Here is a 22119-nt window from a genome sequence, read left to right as displayed (position 1 = left end):
TGATCTGCCTAAAGGGGCATTGTGACATCATAACTCTCCACTGGTCACCCAGGTGACAGACCCTTGTCTGTGATCTGCCCAAGGGGGCATTGTGACATCATAACTATGCACGAGGCAACCAGGTGGCAGACCCTTGTCTTTGATCTGCCTAAGGGGGCATTCTGACATCAAAACTCTGCAAGGGTCACCCATGTGTCAGGCCCTTGAATGTGATCTGCCTATGGGGGCATTGAGACATCATAACTCTGCACTCGTCACCCAGGTGACAGACCCTTGTCTTTGATCTGCCTAAGGGGGCATTGTGACATCAGAATTCTGCACAGGGCATCCAGGTGACAGACCCTTGTCCGTGATCTGCCTAAAGGTGCATTGTGACATCATAACTCTGCACTGGGCACCCAGGTGACAGACCCTTGTCTTTGATCTGCCTAAAGGGGCATTTTGACGTCATAACTCTGCACGTGTCTGCGATGTGACAGACGCTTGTCTTTGATCTGTCTAAGGGGGCATTGTGGCATCATAAATCTGCACTGGTCCCCGTGGTGACAGACCCTTGTCTGTGATATGCCTAAGGGGGCATTGTGACATCATAACACTGCAATGGACACCCAGGTGACAGATCCTTGTCTTTGACCTGCCTAAGGGGGCATTGTGACATCATAACTCTGCACTGGGCAGCCAGTTGAGAGACCCTTGTCTTTGATCTGTCTAAGGGGGCACTGACACACATAACTGTGCACGGGGCACCCAGGTGACAAACACTTGTCTGTGATCTACCTAAGGGGGAATTGTGACTTCATAACTCTGCACTCGTCACCCAGGTGAGAGACCCTTGTCTGTGATCTGCCTAGGGCGGGATTGCGACATTATAACCCTGCACTGCTCACCCTGGTTACAGACCCCTTTCTGTTATCTGCCTAAGGAGGCATTGTGACATCATAACTCTGCACCGGTCGCCCAGGTGACAGACCCTTGTCAGTGATCTGCCTAAGGGTGCATTGCGACATCATAACTCTGAACTGGTCACGCAGGTGAGAGACCCTTTTCTGTGATCTGCCTAAAGGGGCATTGTGATATCATAACTCGGCATTGGTCACCAAGTTGACAGACCATTGTCTTTGATCTGCCTAAAGGGGCGTTGTGACATCATAAATCTGCACTGGTGACCCAGGTGACAGACCCTTCTCTGAGAACTCCCTAAGGGGTCACTGTGACATTATAACACTGCACGGGTCCCACAAGTGTCAGAACCTTGTCTGTGAGCTGCTAAGAAGGCATTGTGACATCATAACTCTGCACGGGTCACCCAGGTTACAGACCCTTGTCTGTGATCTGCCTAAGGGGGCATTGTGACCTCATAACTCTGTACGGAGCACCCAGGTGACAGGCCCTTGTCTGTGATCTGCCTAAGGGGGCATTGTGACATCAAAACTCTGCACGGGTGACACAAGTGACAGGACCTTGTCTGTGGTCTGCCTAAGGGGGCATTGTGACATTATAAAACTGCACGGGTACCCCAGGTGACAGACCCTTGTCTGTGATCTGCCTAAGGGTGCATTGTGACATCATAAATCTGCACGGGTCACCCATGTGACAGACACTTGTCTATGTTCTGCCTAAGGGGGCATTGTGCCATCATAATTCTGCACTGGTCACCCAGGTGACAGACCCTTGTCTTTTATCTGCCTACGGGGGCATTGTGACAACATAACTCTGCATTGGTCACCAAGTTTACAGACCACTGTCTTTGATCTGCCTAAGTGGGCATTGTGACATCATAAATCTGCACTGGTCACCCAGGTGACCGACCCTTGTCTGAGAACTCCCTAAGGGGGCATTGTGACATTATAACGCTGCACGAGTACCCCAGGTGACAGACCCTTGTCTGTGATCTGCTAAGGGGGCATTGTGACATCATAATTCTGCACGGGTCACCCAGGTGACAGATCCTTGACTAAGATCAGCCTAAGGTGGCATTGTGACATCATAACTCTGCACTGGTCACCCAGGGGACAGAACTTTCTCTTTTGTCTGCCTAAGGGGCCATTGTGACATCATAACTCTGCCCGTGTCACCGTGGTGACAGACCCTTGTCTCTTATCTGCCTAACGGGGCATTGTGACATCATATCTCTACACTGGTCACCCAGGTGACAGACCCTTGTCTGTGATCTCCCTAAGGGGGTATTGTGACATCATAACTCTGCACTGGGCACGTAGGTGACAGACCATTGTTTGTGATCTGCCTAAGGGGGCATTGTGACATCATAACACTGCATTGGTCACCAAGGTGAAAGACCATTGTCTGTGATCTGCCTAAGGGAGCATTGTGACATTATAACCCTGCACTGGTCACCCAGGTGACAGGCCCTTGTCTCTGCCTAAGGGGGCATTGTGACTTCATAACTCTGCACTGCTCACCCAGGTGACAGACCGTTGTCTGTTATCTGCCAAAGGGGGCATAGTGACATCATAATTCTGCACGTGTCACCCAGGTGACAGACCCTTGTCTGTGATCTGCCTAAGGGGGCATTGTGACATCAAAACTCTGCACGGGTCACCCATGTGACAGGCCCTTGAATGTGATCTGCCTAACGGGGCAATAAGACTTCATAACTCTGCATTGGTCACCGAGGTGACCGACCCTTGTCTTTGATCTGCCTAAGTGGGCATTGTGACATCATAACTCTGCACTGGTCACCCAGGAGACAGACCCATGTTTGTGATCTGCCTAAATGGGCATTGTGACATCATAACTCTTCACGAATCTCCCAGGTGTCAGACTCTTGTCTGTGATATGCGTAAGGGGCATTGGGACATCATATCTCAGCATGGGTCACCCAGGTGACAGACCATTGTCTGTTATCTGCCTAAGTGTGCATTGTGACATCATAAGTCTGCACGTGTCACCCATGTGACAGGCCCTTGAAAGTGATCTGCTTAAGGGGTCATCGTGACATCATAACTCTGCACTGGTCACCCACGTTACAGACCCTTGTCTGTGATCTGCCTAAGTGGGTGAGGGGACATCATAAATCTGCACTTGTCACCCAGGTGACAGACCCTTGTCTGTGAACTGCCTAAGGGGGCATTGTGACATCATAACTCAGCACTTGTCCCCCTGGTGACAGACCCTTGTCTGTGATCTGCTTAAGGGTGCATTGTGACATCATAACCCTCCACTGGTCACCCAGGTGACAGACCCTTGACTGTGAACTGCCTAACGGGGCATTTTGACATCAAAACTCTTGACTGGTCACCCTGGTGACAGACCGTTGTCCGTTATCTGCTAAAGGGAGCATTGTGACATCATAACTCTGCAATGATTACCCAAGTGACAGACCCTTGTCTGTGATCTGCCTAATGGAGCATTGTGACATCATAGCTCTGCACTGGTCACAAAGGTGACAGATCCTTGTCTGTGATCTGCCTAAGGGGGCATTGTGATATCACAACACTGCATTGGTCACCCAGGTGACACACCCTTGTCCATGATCTGCCTAAGAGGGCATTGTGACATCATAACACTGCACTGGTCACCGTGGTGACAGACCCTTGTCTGTGATCTGCCTTAGGGGGCATTGTGACATCATAAGTGTGCACTGGTCACCCAGCTGACGGACACTTTTCTGTGATCTTCCTAATGGGACATTGTGACATCATAACTCTGCACTGGTCACCCAGGTGAAAGAACCTTGTCTGTGATCTGCCTAAGGGGGCATTGTGACATCATAACTCTGCACTGGTTACCCAGGTGACAGACCCCGGTCTGTGATCTGTCTAAGGGGGCATTGTGACATCAAAACTCTGCACGGGTCACCCATGTGTCAGGCCCTTGAATGTGATCTGCCTAAGGGGGCATTGAGACATCGTAACTCTGCACTCGTCACCCAGGTGACAAACCCTTGTCTTTGATCTGCCTAAGGGGGCCTTGTGACATCAAAACTCTGCACAGGGCACCCAGGTGACAGACCCTTGTCCGTGATCTGCCTAAAGGTGCATTGTGACATCAGAACTCTGCACTGGGGACCCAGGTGACAGACCCTTGTCTTTGATCTGCCTAAAGGGGCATTTTGATGTCATAACTCTTCACGTGTCAGCGATGTGACAGACGCTTGTCTTTGACCTGTCTAAGGGGTCATTGTGACATCATAAATCTGCACTGGTCACCGTGGTGACAGACCCTTGTCTGTGATATGCCTAAGGGGGCATTGTGACATCATAATACTGCAATGGACACCCAGGTGACAGATCCTTGTCTTTGACCTGCCTAAGGGGGCATTGTGACATCATAACTCTGCACTGGTCAGCCAGTTGAGAGACCCTTGTCTTTGATCTGTCTAAGGGGGCACTGTCACATCATAACTGTGCACGGGGCACCCAGGTGACAAACACTTGTCTGTGATCTGCCTAAGGGGGAATTGTGACTTCATAACTCTGCACTCGTCACCCAGGTGAGCGACCCTTGTCTGTGACCTGCCTAGGGCGGCATTGCGACATTATAACCCTGTACTGCTCACCCTGGTTACAGACCCCTTTCTGTTATCTGCCTAAGGAGGCATTGTGACATCATAACTCTGCACCGGTCGCCCAGGTGACAGACCCTTGTCAGTGATCTGCCTAAGGGTGCATTGTGACATCATAACTCTGAACTGGTCACGCAGGTGACAGACCCTTTTCTGTGATCTCCCTGATGGGACATTGTGACATCATAATTCTGCACTGGTCTCCCTGGTGACAGACCCTTGTCCGTCATCTGTCTAAGGCGGAATTGTGACATCATAACTCTGCACTGGTCACCCAGGTGACAGAACCTTGTCTGTGATCTGCCTAATGAGTCATTGTGACATCTAAACTCTGCACTGGTCACCCAGGTGACAGAACCTTGACTGTGATCTGCCTATGGGGTCGTTTTTGCATCTTAACTATGCACTCGTCACCGTGGTGACGGACCCTTGTCCGTGATCTGCCTAAGGGGGCATTGTGTCATCATAAGCCTGCACTGGTGAACCTGGTGAAAGACCCTTTTCTGTGATATGCCTTAGGGGGCATTGTGACATCATAACTCTGCACTGGTCACCCAGGTGACAGACTCTTGTCTGTGATCTGCCTAAGTGGGCATTTTGACAACATAAATCTGCACGGGTAACCCAGGTGACAGACCCTTGTCTGTGATCTGCCTAAGGGGGCATTGTGACGTCATAACTATGCACGGGTCACCCAGGTGACAGACCCTTGTCTTTGAAATGCCTAAGGGGGCATCCTGACATCATAACTCCTCATTCCTCACCCAGGTCACAGACCCTTGTCTGTTACCTGTCTAAGGGGCATTGTGACATCATAACTCTGCACGGGTCACCCTGGTTACAGACCATTGTCTTTGATCTGCTTAAGTGGGCATTGTGACATCATAACTCTGCACTGGTAACCCAGGTGACAGACCCTGGTCTTTGATCTGCCTAAAGGGGCATTGTGACATCATAACTCCGCACTGGACACACAGGTGACAGACCATTTTTCTGAGATCTGCCTAAGAGGTCATTGTGACATCATAAGACTGCACTGGTCACCCAGGTGACTGACCCTTGTCTGTGATCTGCCTAAACGGGTCATTGTGACATCATAACTATGCACTGGTCACCCAAGTGACAGACTCTTGGCTGTGATCTGCCTAAGGGTTCATTGTGACATCATATCTCTGCACTGGTCAAGCAGGTGAGAGGCCCTTGTCTGTGATCTGCCTAAGGAGGCATTGTGACATCTTAAATTTGCATTGGCAAACAAGGTGACAGACCATTGTCTTTGATCTGCCTAAGGGGGCGTTGTGACATCATAAATCTGCACTGGTCACTCAGGTGACAGACCCTTGTCTGTGAACTACCTAAGGGGACATTGTGATATCATAACTCTGCACTGGTAACCCAGGTGACAGACCCTTGTCTGTGATCTGCTTAAGGGGTCATTCTGACATCATAACACTGCACGGGGCACCCAGGTGACAGGCCCTTGTCTGTGATCTGCCTAAGGGGGCATTGTGACATCATGACTCTGCACTCGTCACCTAGGTGACAGACCATTGTCTGTGATATGTCTAAGGGGGTATTGTGATATCATAACTCTGCCCTGGTCACCCTGGTGACAGACCATTGTGTGTTATCTGCCTAAGGGGGCATTGTGACATCATAACACTGCATGGGTCACCCAGGTGACAGACCCATGTTTGTGATCTGCCTAATGGGGCATTGTGACATCATAAAACTGCACTGGTCACCCTGGTGACAGACCCTTGTCTTTGATCTGCTTAAGTGTGTATTGGGATATCATAACTCTGCACTGAGACCCCAGGTGACAGACCCTTGTCTGTGATCTGCCTAAAGGGGCATTGTGACATCATAACTCTCCACTGGTCACCCAGGTGACAGACCCTTGTCTGTGATCTGCCCAAGGGGGCATTGTGACATCATAACTATGCACGAGGCAACCAGGTGGCAGACCCTTGTCTTTGATCTGCCTAAGGGGGCATTCTGACATCAAAACTCTGCAAGGGTCACCCATGTGTCAGGCCCTTGAATGTGATCTGCCTATGGGGGCATTGAGACATCATAACTCTGCACTCGTCACCCAGGTGACAGACCCTTGTCTTTGATCTGCCTAAGGGGGCATTGTGACATCAGAATTCTGCACAGGGCATCCAGGTGACAGACCCTTGTCCGTGATCTGCCTAAAGGTGCATTGTGACATCATAACTCTGCACTGGGCACCCAGGTGACAGACCCTTGTCTTTGATCTGCCTAAAGGGGCATTTTGACGTCATAACTCTGCACGTGTCTGCGATGTGACAGACGCTTGTCTTTGATCTGTCTAAGGGGGCATTGTGGCATCATAAATCTGCACTGGTCCCCGTGGTGACAGACCCTTGTCTGTGATATGCCTAAGGGGGCATTGTGACATCATAACACTGCAATGGACACCCAGGTGACAGATCCTTGTCTTTGACCTGCCTAAGGGGGCATTGTGACATCATAACTCTGCACTGGGCAGCCAGTTGAGAGACCCTTGTCTTTGATCTGTCTAAGGGGGCACTGACACACATAACTGTGCACGGGGCACCCAGGTGACAAACACTTGTCTGTGATCTACCTAAGGGGGAATTGTGACTTCATAACTCTGCACTCGTCACCCAGGTGAGAGACCCTTGTCTGTGATCTGCCTAGGGCGGGATTGCGACATTATAACCCTGCACTGCTCACCCTGGTTACAGACCCCTTTCTGTTATCTGCCTAAGGAGGCATTGTGACATCATAACTCTGCACCGGTCGCCCAGGTGACAGACCCTTGTCAGTGATCTGCCTAAGGGTGCATTGCGACATCATAACTCTGAACTGGTCACGCAGGTGAGAGACCCTTTTCTGTGATCTGCCTAAAGGGGCATTGTGATATCATAACTCGGCATTGGTCACCAAGTTGACAGACCATTGTCTTTGATCTGCCTAAAGGGGCGTTGTGACATCATAAATCTGCACTGGTAACCCAGGTGACAGACCCTTCTCTGAGAACTCCCTAAGGGGTCACTGTGACATTATAACACTGCACGGGTCCCACAAGTGTCAGAACCTTGTCTGTGAGCTGCTAAGAAGGCATTGTGACATCATAACTCTGCACGGGTCACCCAGGTTACAGACCCTTGTCTGTGATCTGCCTAAGGGGGCATTGTGACCTCATAACTCTGTACGGAGCACCCAGGTGACAGGCCCTTGTCTGTGATCTGCCTAAGGGGGCATTGTGACATCAAAACTCTGCACGGGTGACACAAGTGACAGGACCTTGTCTGTGGTCTGCCTAAGGGGGCATTGTGACATTATAAAACTGCACGGGTACCCCAGGTGACAGACCCTTGTCTGTGATCTGCCTAAGGGTGCATTGTGACATCATAAATCTGCACGGGTCACCCATGTGACAGACACTTGTCTATGTTCTGCCTAAGGGGGCATTGTGCCATCATAATTCTGCACTGGTCACCCAGGTGACAGACCCTTGTCTTTTATCTGCCTACGGGGGCATTGTGACAACATAACTCTGCATTGGTCACCAAGTTTACAGACCACTGTCTTTGATCTGCCTAAGTGGGCATTGTGACATCATAAATCTGCACTGGTCACCCAGGTGACCGACCCTTGTCTGAGAACTCCCTAAGGGGGCATTGTGACATTATAACGCTGCACGAGTACCCCAGGTGACAGACCCTTGTCTGTGATCTGCTAAGGGGGCATTGTGACATCATAATTCTGCACGGGTCACCCAGGTGACAGATCCTTGACTAAGATCAGCCTAAGGTGGCATTGTGACATCATAACTCTGCACTGGTCACCCAGGGGACAGAACTTTCTCTTTTGTCTGCCTAAGGGGCCATTGTGACATCATAACTCTGCCCGTGTCACCGTGGTGACAGACCCTTGTCTCTTATCTGCCTAACGGGGCATTGTGACATCATATCTCTACACTGGTCACCCAGGTGACAGACCCTTGTCTGTGATCTCCCTAAGGGGGTATTGTGACATCATAACTCTGCACTGGGCACGTAGGTGACAGACCATTGTTTGTGATCTGCCTAAGGGGGCATTGTGACATCATAACACTGCATTGGTCACCAAGGTGAAAGACCATTGTCTGTGATCTGCCTAAGGGAGCATTGTGACATTATAACCCTGCACTGGTCACCCAGGTGACAGGCCCTTGTCTCTGCCTAAGGGGGCATTGTGACTTCATAACTCTGCACTGCTCACCCAGGTGACAGACCGTTGTCTGTTATCTGCCAAAGGGGGCATAGTGACATCATAATTCTGCACGTGTCACCCAGGTGACAGACCCTTGTCTGTGATCTGCCTAAGGGGGCATTGTGACATCAAAACTCTGCACGGGTCACCCATGTGACAGGCCCTTGAATGTGATCTGCCTAACGGGGCAATAAGACTTCATAACTCTGCATTGGTCACCGAGGTGACCGACCCTTGTCTTTGATCTGCCTAAGTGGGCATTGTGACATCATAACTCTGCACTGGTCACCCAGGAGACAGACCCATGTTTGTGATCTGCCTAAATGGGCATTGTGACATCATAACTCTTCACGAATCTCCCAGGTGTCAGACTCTTGTCTGTGATATGCGTAAGGGGCATTGGGACATCATATCTCAGCATGGGTCACCCAGGTGACAGACCATTGTCTGTTATCTGCCTAAGTGTGCATTGTGACATCATAAGTCTGCACGTGTCACCCATGTGACAGGCCCTTGAAAGTGATCTGCTTAAGGGGTCATCGTGACATCATAACTCTGCACTGGTCACCCACGTTACAGACCCTTGTCTGTGATCTGCCTAAGTGGGTGAGGGGACATCATAAATCTGCACTTGTCACCCAGGTGACAGACCCTTGTCTGTGAACTGCCTAAGGGGGCATTGTGACATCATAACTCAGCACTTGTCCCCCTGGTGACAGACCCTTGTCTGTGATCTGCTTAAGGGTGCATTGTGACATCATAACCCTCCACTGGTCACCCAGGTGACAGACCCTTGACTGTGAACTGCCTAACGGGGCATTTTGACATCAAAACTCTTGACTGGTCACCCTGGTGACAGACCGTTGTCCGTTATCTGCTAAAGGGAGCATTGTGACATCATAACTCTGCAATGATTACCCAAGTGACAGACCCTTGTCTGTGATCTGCCTAATGGAGCATTGTGACATCATAGCTCTGCACTGGTCACAAAGGTGACAGATCCTTGTCTGTGATCTGCCTAAGGGGGCATTGTGATATCACAACACTGCATTGGTCACCCAGGTGACACACCCTTGTCCATGATCTGCCTAAGAGGGCATTGTGACATCATAACACTGCACTGGTCACCGTGGTGACAGACCCTTGTCTGTGATCTGCCTTAGGGGGCATTGTGACATCATAAGTGTGCACTGGTCACCCAGCTGACGGACACTTTTCTGTGATCTTCCTAATGGGACATTGTGACATCATAACTCTGCACTGGTCACCCAGGTGAAAGAACCTTGTCTGTGATCTGCCTAAGGGGGCATTGTGACATCATAACTCTGCACTGGTTACCCAGGTGACAGACCCCGGTCTGTGATCTGTCTAAGGGGGCATTGTGACATCAAAACTCTGCACGGGTCACCCATGTGTCAGGCCCTTGAATGTGATCTGCCTAAGGGGGCATTGAGACATCGTAACTCTGCACTCGTCACCCAGGTGACAAACCCTTGTCTTTGATCTGCCTAAGGGGGCCTTGTGACATCAAAACTCTGCACAGGGCACCCAGGTGACAGACCCTTGTCCGTGATCTGCCTAAAGGTGCATTGTGACATCAGAACTCTGCACTGGGGACCCAGGTGACAGACCCTTGTCTTTGATCTGCCTAAAGGGGCATTTTGATGTCATAACTCTTCACGTGTCAGCGATGTGACAGACGCTTGTCTTTGACCTGTCTAAGGGGTCATTGTGACATCATAAATCTGCACTGGTCACCGTGGTGACAGACCCTTGTCTGTGATATGCCTAAGGGGGCATTGTGACATCATAATACTGCAATGGACACCCAGGTGACAGATCCTTGTCTTTGACCTGCCTAAGGGGGCATTGTGACATCATAACTCTGCACTGGTCAGCCAGTTGAGAGACCCTTGTCTTTGATCTGTCTAAGGGGGCACTGTCACATCATAACTGTGCACGGGGCACCCAGGTGACAAACACTTGTCTGTGATCTGCCTAAGGGGGAATTGTGACTTCATAACTCTGCACTCGTCACCCAGGTGAGCGACCCTTGTCTGTGACCTGCCTAGGGCGGCATTGCGACATTATAACCCTGTACTGCTCACCCTGGTTACAGACCCCTTTCTGTTATCTGCCTAAGGAGGCATTGTGACATCATAACTCTGCACCGGTCGCCCAGGTGACAGACCCTTGTCAGTGATCTGCCTAAGGGTGCATTGTGACATCATAACTCTGAACTGGTCACGCAGGTGACAGACCCTTTTCAGTGATCTGCCTAAAGGGGCATTGTGATATCATAACTCGGCATTGGTCACCAAGTTGACAGACCATTGTCTTTGATCTGCCTAAGGGGGCGTTGTGACATCATAAGTGTGCACTCGTCACCCAGCTGACGGACACTTTTCTGTGATCTTCCTAATGGGACATTGTGACATCATAACTCTGCACTGGTCACCCAGGTGAAAGAACCTTGTCTGTGATCTGCCTAAGGGGGCATTGTGACATCATAACTCTGCACTGGTTACTCAGGTGACAGACCCCGGTCTGTGATCTGTCTAAGGGGGCATTGTGACATCAAAACTCTGCACGGGTCACCCATGTGTCAGGCCCTTGAATGTGATCTGCCTAAGGGGGCATTGAGACATCATAACTCTGCACTCGTCACCCAGGTGACAGACCCTTGTCTTTGATCTGCCTAAGGGGGTCTTGTGACATCAAAACTCTGCACTGGGCACCCAGGTGACAGACCCTTGTCTTTGATCTGCCTAAAAGGGAATTTTGATGTCATAACTCTGAACTGGTCACCGTGGTGACAGACCCTTGTCTGTGATATGCCTAAGGGGGCATTGTGACATCATAAGACTGCAATGGACACCCAGGTGACAGATCCTTGTCTTTGACCTGCCTAAGGGGGCATTGTGACATCATAACTCTGCACTGGTCTGCCAGTTGAGAGACCCTTGTCTTTGATCTGTCTAAGGGGGCACTGTCACATCATAACTGTGCACGGGGTACCCAGGTGACAAACACTTGTCTGTGATCTACCTAAGGGGGAATTGTGACTTCATAACTCTGCACTCGTCACCCAGGTGAGCGACCCTTGTCTGTGATCTGCCTAGGGCGGCATTGCGACATTATAACCCTGCACTGCTCACCCTGGTTACAGACCCCTTTCTGTTATCTGCCTAAGGAGGCATTGTGACATCATAACTCTGAACTGGTCACGCAGGTGACAGACCCTTTTCTGTGATCTGCCTAAAGGGGCATTGTGATATCATAACTCGGCATTGGTCACCAAGTTGACAGACCATTGTCTTTGGTCTGCCTAAGGGGACGTTGTGACATCATAAATCTGCACTGGTCACCCAGGTGACAGACCCTTGTCTGAGAACTCCCTAAGTGGGCACTGTGACATTATAACACTGCACGGGTCCCACAAGTGAGAGAACCTTGTCTGTGAGCTGCTAAGGAGGAATTGTGACATCATAACTCTGCACGGGTCACCCAGGTAACAGACCCTTGTCTGTGATCTCCCTAAGACGGCATAGTGACATCATAACTCTTCACTGGTCACCCAGGTGACAGGCTCTTGTCTGTTATCTGCCTAAGGGGGCATTGTGACCTCATAACTCTGTACGGAGCACCCTGGTGACAGGCACTTGTCTGTGATCTGCCTAAGGGGGCATTGTGACATCAAAACTCTTCACGGGTCACACAAGTGACAGGCCCTTGTCTGTGGTCTGCCGAAGGGGGCATTGTGACATTATAAAACTGCACGGGTCCCCCAGGTGACAGACCCTTGTCTGTGATCTGCCTAAGGGGGCATTGTGACATCATAAATCTGCACGGGTCACCCATGTGACAGACCCTTGTCTATCTTCTGCCTAAGGGGTCATTGTGCCATCATAATTCTGCACTGGTCACCCAGGTGACAGACCCTTGTCTTTTATCTGCCTAAGGGGGCATTGTGACAACATAACTCTGCATTGGTCACCAAGTTTACAGACCACTGTCTTTGATCTGCCTAAGTGGGCATTGTGACATCATAAATCTGCACTGGTCACCCAGGTGACCGACCCTTGTCTGAGAACTCCCTAAGGGGGCATTGTGACATTATAACGCTGCACGGGTACCCCAGGTGACAGACCCTTGTCTGTGATCTGCTAAGGGTGCATTGTGACATCATAATTCTGCACGGGTCACCCAGGAGACAGATCCTTGTCTGTGATCTGCCTAAGGTGGCATTGTGACATTATAACTCTGCACTGGTCACCCAGGGGACAGAACTTTCTCTTTTATCTGCCTAAGGGACCATTGTCACATCATAACTCTGCCCGGGTCACCCTGGTGACAGACCCTTGTCTGTTTTCTGCCTAACGGGGTATTGTGACATCATAAGTGTGCACTGGTCACCCAGGTGACGGACACTTTTCTGTGATCTTCCTAATGTTACATTGTGACATCATAACTCTGCACTGCTCAACCAGGTGAAAGAACCTTGTCTGTGATCTGCCTAAGGGGGCATTGTGACATCATAACTCTGCACTGGTTACCCAGGTGACAGACCCTGGCCTGTGATCTGTCTAAGGGGGCATTGTGACATCATAACTCTGCACGTTTCCCCCAGGTGACAGACCCTTGTCTGTGATCTGCCTAAGGGGTCATTGTGACAACATAACTCTGCACGGATCACCCAGGTGACAGAACCTTGTCTGTGAGCTGCCTAAGGGGGCATTGTGACATCATAACTCTGCACTGGTCACCCACGTGACAGACCCTTGACTTTGATCTGCCTAAGGGGGCACTGTGACATCACAACTCTGCACGGGGCACCCAGGTGATTGACGGTTGTCTGTGATCTGCCTAAGGGCCATTGTGACATCATAATTCTTCTCGGGTCACCCATGTGACAGTCCCTTGAATGTGATCTGCCGATGGGGTCATTGTGACATCATAACTCTACACTGCTCCCCAAGGTGACAGACACTTGTCGGTTATCTGTCTAAGAGAGCATTGTGACATCATAATTCTGCACTGGGCACCCAGGTGACAGGCCCTTGTCTGTGATCAGCCAAAGGGGGCATTGTGACATCATAAGTCTGCGTTCGTCACCCAGGTGACATACCCTTTTCTGTGACCTGCCTAAGGGGGCATTGTTATATCATAACGCTGAAATGGTCACCCAGGGGACAGACCCTTTTCTGTGATCGGCCTAATGGGGTATTGTGACATCATAACTCTGTACTGGTCACCCTGGTGACAGACCCTTCTCTGCTATCTGCCTAAGGGTGCATTGTGACATCATAACTCTGCACTCGTTACCCAGGTGACCGACCTTTGTCTGTGATCTGCTTAAGGGGGCATTGTGACCTCATAACTCGCCACCCGTCACCCAGGTGACAGACCCTTGCTTGTGATCAGCTTAAGGGTGCATTGTGACATCATAACTCTGCACTCGTCACCAAGGTGACAGACCCTTGTCTGTTATCTGCCTAAGAGGGCATTGTGACATCATAACTCTGCGCTGGACAAACAGGTGACAGACCTTGGTCTGTGATCTGCCTAAGGGGGTATTGTGACATAATAACCCTGCACTGGTCACCCAGGTGACAGACCCTTGCATGTCATCTCCCTAAAGGGGCATTGTGACATCAAAACTCTGTATTGGTCACCCAGGTGACAGACCCCTCTCTGTGATCTGCCTAAGGGGGCATTGTGACATCATAATTCTGCACTGGGCACCCAGGTGACAGGCCTTTGTCTGTCATCTGCCTAAGGGGAAATTGTGACTTCTTAATTCTGCACTCATCACCAAGGTGAGAGACCCTTGTCTGTGATCTGCCTAGGGGGGCATAGTGACATTATAACCCTGCACTGCTCACCCTGGTGACAGACCCTTGTCTGTTATCTGCCTAAGGGGGCATTGTGACATCATAACTCTGTGCTGGACAAACAGGTGACAGACCCTTGTCTGTGATCTGCCTAAGGGGGTATTGTGACATAATAACCCTGCACTGGTCACCCAGGTGACAGACCCTTGCATGTCATCTGCCTAAGGGGGCAGTGTGACATCAAAACTCTGCACTGGACGCCCAGGTAGCAGACCCCTGTCTTTGATCTGCCCAAGGGGGCATTGTGACCTCATAACTCACCACTCGTCACCCAAGCGACAGACCCTTGTTTGTGATCTGCCTAAGGGGGCATTGTGACATCATAACTCTGCACTGGCCACCCAGGTGACAGACCCTTGTCCGTGGTCTGCCTAAGGGGGCATTGTGACTTCATAACTCTGCACTGCTTACCCAGGTGACAGACCTTTGTCTGTTATCTGCCTAAGGGGGCATTGTGACATCATAACTCTGCACTCGTCACCCAGGTGACAGACCCTTGTCTGTGATCTGCCCAAGGGGGCATTGTGACATCATAACTATGCAGGAGGCACCCAGGTGTCAGAACCTTGTATGTGATCTGCCTAAGGGGGCATTGTTTCATCATATCTCAGCATGGGTCACCTAGGTGACAAACCCTTGTCTCCGATCTGCCTAAGTGTGCATTGTGACATCATAATTCTGCAATGGTCACACAGGTGACAGACCCTTGTCTGTGATCTGCCTAAGGGGCATTGTGAGATCATAACTCTTCACTGGTCACCCAGGCGACAGGCGCTTGTCTGTGATCTGCCTAAGTGGGCATTGTGACATCATAACTCTGCACGGGTCACCCAGGTGACAGGCCAATGACTGTGATATGCCTAAGGGGGCATTTTGACATCATAACTATGCACTGATCACCCAGGTGACTGGCCCTTGTCTTTGATCTGCCTAAGGGGGCATTGTGACATCATAACTCTGCACTGGTCATCCAGGTGACAGGCCCTTGTCTGTGATCTCCCTAAAGTGGCCTTGTGACTTCATAACTCTGCACTGGACATTGAGTTGACAGACCCTTGTTTGTAATCTGCCTAAGGGGATATTGTGACATCATAACCCTGCACTGGGCACCCAGATGACAGGCCGTTGTCTGTGATCTGCCTAAGGGGGCATTGTGACATCATAATTCTGCAATGGTCACCCAAGTGACAGACCCTTTTCTGTGATCGGCCTAATGGGTTATTGGGACATCATAACTCTGTACTGGCCACCCTGGTGACAGACCCTTGTCTGCTATCTGCCTAAGGGGGCATTGTGACATCATAACCCTGCACTGGTTAACCAGGTGACCGACCCTTGTGTGTGATCTGCCTAAGGGGGCATTGTGACTTCAAAACACTGCACGGGGCACCCAGGTGACAGACCCTTTTCTGTGATCTGCCTAAGAGTGCATTGTGACATCATAACCCTGCACTGGGCACCCAGGTGAGAGACCCTTGTCTTTGATCTGCCTAAAGGGGCATTGTGACATCATAATTCTGCACTGGTCACCCAGGTGACATTCCCTTGTCTGTGATCTCGCTAAGTTGGCCTTGTGACTTCATAACTCTGCACTGGTCATTGAGTTGACAGACCCTTGTTTGTAATCTGCCTAAGGGGATATTGTGACATCATAACTCTGCACTGGGCACCCAGATGACAGGCCCTTGTCTGTGATCTGCCTAAAGGGGCATTGTGACACCATAACTCTGCACTTGGCACCCAGGTGACAGGCCCTTGTCTGTAATCTGCCTAAGGGGGCATTGTGAATTCATAACTGTGCACTGGTCACGCACGTGACAGTCCCTTGTTTGTAATCTGCCTAAGGGGATATTGTGATATCATAACTCTGCACTGTGTACCCAGATGACTGGCCCTTGTCTGTGATCTGACTAAGGGGACATTGTGACAACCTAGCTCTGCACGGGGCACACAGGTGACAGGCCCTTGTCTGCTGTCTGCCTAAAGGGGGCATTGTGACATCATAACTCTGCACTCGTCACCCATGTGAGAGACCCTTGTCTGTGATCTGCTTAAGGGTGCATTATGACATCATAACACTGCACTGGTCACCCAGGTGACAGACCCCTGTCTGTGAACTGCCTAAGGGGTCCTTGGGATATAATAACTCTGCACTGGTCACCCAGGTGACAGACCCTTGTCTGTGATCTGCCTAAGGGGGCATTGTGACATCAAAACTCTGCAATGGTCACGCAGGTGACAGGCCCTTGTCTGTGATCTGCCTAAGGGTGCATTGTGACTTCATAGCTCTGCATTGTTCACCCAGGTGACAGACCCTTGTCTTTTATCTGCGTAAGGGGGCATTGTGACATCATAATTCTGCCCAGGTCATTGAGTTGACAGACCCTTGTCTGTGATCTGCCTAAGTTGGCATTGTGACTTCATAACTCTGCACTGGTCACCCACGTGACAGACCCTTGTCTGTGATCTGTCTCAGGTGGCATTGTGACATCATAACTCTGCACTGGTCACCCAGGAGACAGACCCTTGTCTGTGATCTGCCTAAGGGGGCATTGAGACGCCATAACTCTGCACTGGTCACCGCGGTTACAGACCCTTATGCATGATCTGCCTAATGGGGCCTTGTGACATCATAACTCTGCACTGGTCACCCAGGTGACAGACCCTTTTCTGTGATCTGCCTAAGGGGGCATTGTTGCATCATAACTCTTCTCTAGTCACCGTGGTGACAGACCCTTGTCTGTGATCTGCCTTAGAGGGCATTGTGACATTATAACTGTGCACTGGTAAACCAGGTGATGTATCCTTATCTGTGATCTGCCGAAGTGGTCACTGTGACATCATAACTGTGCACTGGTAACCCCGGTGACTTACCCTTAACTGTGATCTGCCTATGGTGTCATTGTGAAATCACAAATCTGCATTGGTCAACCAGGTGTGAGACCCTTGTCTGTGTTCTCCATAAGGTGGCATTGTGACATCATAACTCTGCATGGGTCACCCTGGTGACAAACCCTTGTCTGTGATCTGCCAAAGGGTGCATTGTGACATCATAAACCTGCACGGGTCACCCTGGTGACAGAACCTTGTCTTTGATTTTCTTTACTGGTCATTGTGACATCATAACTCTGCATGGGTCACCCAGGTGACTGACCCTTGCCTTGATCTGCCTAAGGGGGCATTTGGACATCAAAACTCTGCACTGGTCACCCAGGTGACAGAACCTTGTCTGTGTTCTGCCTAAGGGGGCATTGGGACATCATAACTCTGCACTGGTCACCCAGGAGACAGACCATTGTCTGCGATCTGCCTAAGGGGGCATTGTGATATGATAACCCTGCACTGGACACCCAGGTGAGAGACCCTTGTCTGTAAACTGCCTAAGTGTGCATTGTGACTTCATAACTCTGCACTAGTCACGCAGGTGACAGACCCTTTTCTGTGATCTGCCTAAGGGGGCATTGTGACATCATAACTCTGCACTGATCACCCAGGTGACAGACCATTGTCTGTGATCTGCCTAACGGGGCATTGTGACATCAAAACTCTGCACGGGTCACCCATGTGACAGGCCCTTGAATGTGATCTGCCTAAGGGGGCATTGAGACATCATAACTCTGCACTGTTCACCAAGGTGACAGACCCTTGTCTTTGATCTGCCTAAGGGGGCATTGTGACATCATAACTGCATTGGTCACCGAGGTGACAGACCCTTGTCTTTGATCTGCCTAAGGGGGCATTGTGACATCATAACTGCATTGGTCACCGAGGTGACAGACCCTTGCCTTTGATCTGCCTAAGGGGGCATTGTGACATCAAAGCTCTGCACGGGGCACCCAGGTGACAGACCCTAATCTGTGATCTGCCTGAGGGTGCATTGTGACATCATAACTCTGCACTGGGCACCCAGGTGACAGACACTTGTCTTTGATCTGCCTAAAGGGGCATTTTGACATCATAACTTTGCACGTCAGCGTGGTGACAGACCGTTGCATTTGATCTGTCTAAGGGGTCATTGTGACTTCATAAATCTGCACTGGTCTACGTGGTGAGAGATTCTTGTCTGTGATCTCCCTAAGGGGGTATTGTGACATCATAATTCTCCACTGGTCACCCAGGTGGCTGACCCTTGTCTGTGATCTGCCTAAGGGGGAATTGGGTCATCGTAACACTTCAATGGACACCCAGGTGACAGACCCTTGTTTGTGATCTGCCTAAGGGGGCTTTGTGACATCATAACTCTCCACTGCTCTCCCAGGTGACAGATCCTTGTCTTTGATCTGCCTAAGGCGGCATTGTGACATTATAAATCTGCACTGGTCAGCCAGGTGACAGACCTTTGTCTTTGATCTGTCTAAGCGGACATTGTCAAATCATAACTCTGCACGGGGCACCTAGGTGACAGACCCTTGTCTGTGACCTGCCTAACGGGAAATTGTGACTTCATAACTCTGCACTTGTCACCCAGGTGAGAGACCCTTGCCTGTGATCTGCCTAGGGGGGCATTGTGACATTATAACCCCGCACTGCTCACCCTGGTGACAGACCCTTGTCTGTTACATGCCTAAGGGGACATTGTGACATCATAACTCTGCACCGTTCACCCAGGTGACAGACCCTTGACTGTAATCTGCCTAAGGTGGCATTGTGACATCATAACTCTGCACTGGTCACCCAGTTGACGGACCCTTCTTTTTGATCTGCCTAAGTGGGCACTGTGACATCATAACTCTGCACTGATCACCCACGTGACAGACCCTTGTCTGAGATCTCCCTAAGGGGGCATTGTGTCATCATACCTCTACACTGGTCACCCAGGTGACAGACCCTTGTCAGCGATCTGCCTAAGGGGTCATTGTGACATCATAATTCTGAACTGGTCATGCAGTTGAGAGACCCTTGTCTGTGATCTGCGTAAGTGGGCATTGTGATATCATAACTCTGCATTGGTCACCAAGTTGACAAACCATTGCCTTTGATCTGCCTAAGGGGGCGTTGTGACATCACAAATCTGCACTGGTCACCCAGGTGACAGAACATTGTCTGAGAACTGCCTAAGGGGGTATTGTGACATTATAACACTGCACGGGTCCCCCAGGTGACAGACCCTTGTCTGTGATCTTCTAAGCGGGCATTGTGACATCATATCTCTGCACGGGTCACGCATGTGAGAGACACTTATCTGTGATCTGCCTAAGGGGGCAGTGTGACATCATAACTCTGCACTGGTATCCCTGGTGACAGAACCTTCTCTGTTATCTGCCTAAGGGGACATTGTGACAACGTAACTCTTCCCGGGTCACCCAGGTGATAGACCCTTGTCTGTGTTCTGCCTAATGGGGCATTGTGACATCATATCTCTACACTGGTCACCCAGGTGACAGACCCTTGTCTGTCATCTGCCTAAGGGAGTATTGTGACATCATAACTCTGCACTGGTCACGCAGGTGACAGACCATTTTCTGTGATCTGCCTAAGTTGTTATTGTGACATCATAACTCTGCATTGGTCACCAAGGTGACAGACCATTGTCTGTGATCTGCCTAAGGGGGCTTTGTGACATCATAAATCTGCACTGGTCACCCAGGTGACAGACCCTTCTCTGTGAACTGCCTAAGGGGTCATTGTGACATAACTCTGCACTGCTCTCCCAGGTGACAGACCATTGCCTGTGATCTGCCTAAGGGGGCATTGTGACATCTTAACTCTGCACTGGTCACCCTGGTGACAGGCCCTTGTCTGTGATCTGCCTAAGTGGACATTGTGACTTCTTAACTCTGTACTGCTCACCCAGGTGACAGACCCTTGTCTGTTATCTGCCTAAGGGGGCATTGTGACATCATAACTCTGCACGGGTCACCCAGGTATCAGACCCTTGTCTGTGATCTGCCTAAGGGGGCATTGTGACATCATAACTCTGCAAGGGGCATCCAGGTGACAAACCCATGTCTGTGATCTGCCTAAGAGTGCATTGTGACATCACAACTCTGCACTGGGCACCCAGGTGACAGACCCTTGTCTTTGATCTCCCTAAAGGGGCATTTTGACATCATAATTCAGCATGTGTCACCGAGGTGACAGACCCTTGTCTTTGATCTGCCTAAGGGGGCATTGTGACATCATAAATCTTCACTGGTCACCGTGGTGACAGAACCTTTTCTGTGTTCTGCCTAAGGGGGCATTGGGACATCATAACTCTGCACTGGTCACCCAGGTGACAGACCATTGTCTGCCATCTGCCTAAGGGGGCATTGTGATATGATAACCCTGCACTGGACACCCAGGTGAGAGACCCTTGTCTGTAAACTGCCTAAGGGGGCATTGTGACATCATAACTCTGCACTGGTCACCCAGGTGACAGACCGTTGTCTGTGATCTGCCTAACGGGGCATTGTGACATCAAAACTCTGCACGGGTCACCCATGTGACAGGCCCTTGAATGTGATATGTCTAAGGGGGCATTGAGACATCATAACTCTGCACTGTTCACCAAGGTGACAGACCCTTGTCTTTGATCTGCCTAAGGTGGCATTGTGACATCATAACTGCATTGGTCACCGAGGTGACAGACCCTTGCCTTTGATCTGCCTAAGGGGGCATTGTGACATCAAAGCTCTGCACTGGGCACCCAGGTGACAGACCCTAGTCTGTGATCTGCCTAAGGGTGCATTGTGACGTCATAACTCTGCACTGGGCACCCAGGTGACAGACCCTTGTCTTTGATCTGCCTAAAGGGGCATTTTGACATCATAACTGTGCACGTGTCATCGTTGTGACAGACCGTTGCATTTGATCTGCCTAAGGGGTCATTGTGAGTTCATAAATCTGCACTGGTCACCGTGGTGACAGATTCTTGTCTGTGATCTCCCTTAGGGGGTATTGTGACATCATAATTCTCCACTGATCACCCAGGTGGCAGACCCTTGTCTGTGATCTGCCTAAGGGGGCATTGGGTCATCATAACACTTCAATGGACACCCAGGTGACAGACCCTTGTTTGTGATCTGCCTAAGGGGGCTTTGTGACACCATAACTCTGCACTGCTCACCCAGGTGACAGATCCTTGTCTTTGATCTGCCTAAGGCGGCATTGTGACATTATAAGTCTGCACTGGTCAGCCAGGTGACAGACCTTTGTCTTTGATCTGTCTAAGCGGACATTGTCAAATCATAACTCTGCACGGGGCACCCAGGTGACAGACCCTTGTCTGTGACCTGCCTAACGGGAAACTGTGACTTCATAACTCTGCACTTGTCACCCAGGTGAGAGACCCTTGCCTGTGATCTGCCTAGGGGGGCATTGTGACATTATAACCCCGCACTGCTCACCCTGGTGACAGACCCCTGTCGGTTATCTGCCTAAGGGGGCATTGTGACATCATAACTCTGCACTGTTCACCCAGGTGACAGACCCTTGTCTGTGATCTGCCTAAGGTGGCATTGTGACATCATA

This window comes from Gorilla gorilla, chromosome Y (genome assembly GCF_029281585.2).
Source record: "Gorilla gorilla gorilla isolate KB3781 chromosome Y, NHGRI_mGorGor1-v2.1_pri, whole genome shotgun sequence".
Taxonomy (NCBI): Eukaryota; Metazoa; Chordata; class Mammalia; order Primates; family Hominidae; genus Gorilla; species Gorilla gorilla.
The sequence above is the reverse complement of the archived record's forward strand: the minus strand, read 5'-3'. Positions refer to the sequence as shown.